Source organism: Physeter macrocephalus, chromosome 11, assembly GCF_002837175.3.
Source record: "Physeter macrocephalus isolate SW-GA chromosome 11, ASM283717v5, whole genome shotgun sequence".
NCBI classification, from domain to species: Eukaryota; Metazoa; Chordata; class Mammalia; order Artiodactyla; family Physeteridae; genus Physeter; species Physeter macrocephalus.
Window position 1 is genome coordinate 41,752,033 of NC_041224.1, and position 1,855 is coordinate 41,753,887.

The following is a 1,855-nucleotide window of genomic DNA, read 5'->3' on the forward strand; positions in this document are numbered from 1 at the left end:
GCATGTGGGATCTTCCCAGACCGGGGCACGAACCCGTGTCCCCTGCATCGGCAGGCGGACTCTCAACCACTGCGCCACCAGGGAAGCCCATGTGCTGGAGCCTTTGACCCTCAGTTATGGTGTATGGCCCTGACTGTGTTTAGGCATCAGTGTATTCTGTGCATGAGTCCTCTTGCATCCTTCATTGGACTTCCCAGATCCCTTTTCATCAGGCTGCCTGTTCAGTTCAATTCAACAAATATTCATTGCATATGTTTGGCAGGGATCTTCTGTAGTTGTCGAGGATACTGAGGTTCCATTCTATTTAAGTGAAAATTTCCTCTATTTAATTTGCAGTGTTCTTTTTTTTTTTTTTTTTTTTTCTTTTTTTTTTGCGGTACGCGGGCCTCTCACTGCTGTGGCCCCTCCCTCCGCGGAGCACAGGCTCCCGGCGCACAGGCGCAGTGGCCATGGCTCACGGGCCTAGCCGCTCCGCAGCATGTGGGATCTTCCCGGACCGGGGCACGAACCCGCGTCCCCTGCATCGGCAGGCGGACTCTCAACCACTGTGCCACCAGGGAAGCCCTGCAGTGTTCTTTTTTTAAATTATTTTTTAAATTTCATTTATTTTTTGGCTGTGTTGGGTCTTCACTGCTGAGCACGGGCTTTCTCTAGTTGCAGAAAGTGGGGGCTACTCTTTGTTGCAGAGTGCATGCTTCTCATTGCGGTGGCTTCTTTTGTTGCAGAGCATGGGCTCTAGGCGCGCAGGCTTCAGTAGTTGTGGCTCGCGGGCTCCAGAGCACAGGCTCAGTAGTTGTGGCGCATGGGCTTAGTTGCTCTGCAGCATGTGGGATCTTCCCGGACCAGGGATCGAATCCATGTTCCCTGCATTGGCAGGCGGATTCTTAACCACTGCGCCACCAGGGAAGTCCTGCAGTGTTCTTTATTTTTACTATCCAGTAATTGTAGGAATCCCTGAAGTCTGAACTATCAGCTACTGTTCTTCTCTTTCTCTCCCTGCATCCTCCCTAAGATTATTCATTACTACAGTATCAATTTCACAGAGATAATTTTCAAATATGCATATCTGATTCCAAATATCTTACCTATCTCATTTAGTGCATGCACTTAGATGTCCTTTTGTTTCCTTAAAACAAACATCTGTTGTGGCTTTGGTTCCTGGATATCTAAAATGCAGAAGTGAATGGAAAGGTAATTTAGTAAGTTATGGTGTATCAAAGCAATGCAGCTTTAAGCAGCTATTAAAAATGCTTACAGGGGGGCTTCCCTGTGGCGCAGTGGTTGAGAGTCAGCCTGCCGATGCAGGGGACACGGGTTCGTGCCCCGGTCCGGGAAGATCCCACATGCCGTGGAGCGGCTGGGCCCATGAGCCATGGCCGCTGAGCCTGCGTGTCTGGAGCCTGTGCTCCACAGCGGGAGAGGCCACAACAGTGAGAGGCCTGTGTACTGCAAAAAACAAACAAACAAACAAACAAAAATGCTGACAAATAACTACGGATAATTTCTGCTTCTTTATGCACTTTCTAAATTCCCCCAATGAGAATCCCTTTCTTTTCCTACAGGAAAGAAATAAGAGAGGAAACAAATGAGATGATCAATTATGTCTTACAGGGGAAGGTGGAAGAGCGACAGCAATTTGCTGTCACCTTTGCAGCCACACCTAGCTAATCCCCAAAGATTTCTCAGAACCCTTGAGTTTGATTCTGTCCTTTCCCTTCCAAGTGCCTGGCTGTGAAAATAGCTGAGATGATCATCAGACTTGAACCTCAACCCTTAGTTTGCCTTTCCCCACTTCTGAAAACAAAGTACTTTTTAGACTGAGCTGCCTGAGAAAAGGACCATATTTTATTCATAT

At 47.9% G+C, this 1,855-nt stretch overlaps 1 long non-coding RNA gene across 1 annotated transcript in view; it reads right to left on the bottom strand.

Moving 5' to 3' along the window:
• LOC129392524 (uncharacterized) overlaps positions 1 to 1,160 on the bottom strand; it is a 3,684-nt gene extending 2,524 nt beyond the window's left edge. Inside the window, exon 1 of the long non-coding RNA XR_008618552.1 lies at positions 1,086 to 1,160. This is a non-coding gene — a long non-coding RNA (uncharacterized lncRNA). The remainder of the gene's footprint in view (positions 1 to 1,085) is intronic.
• Positions 1,161 to 1,855: the final 695 nt, after the last annotated feature.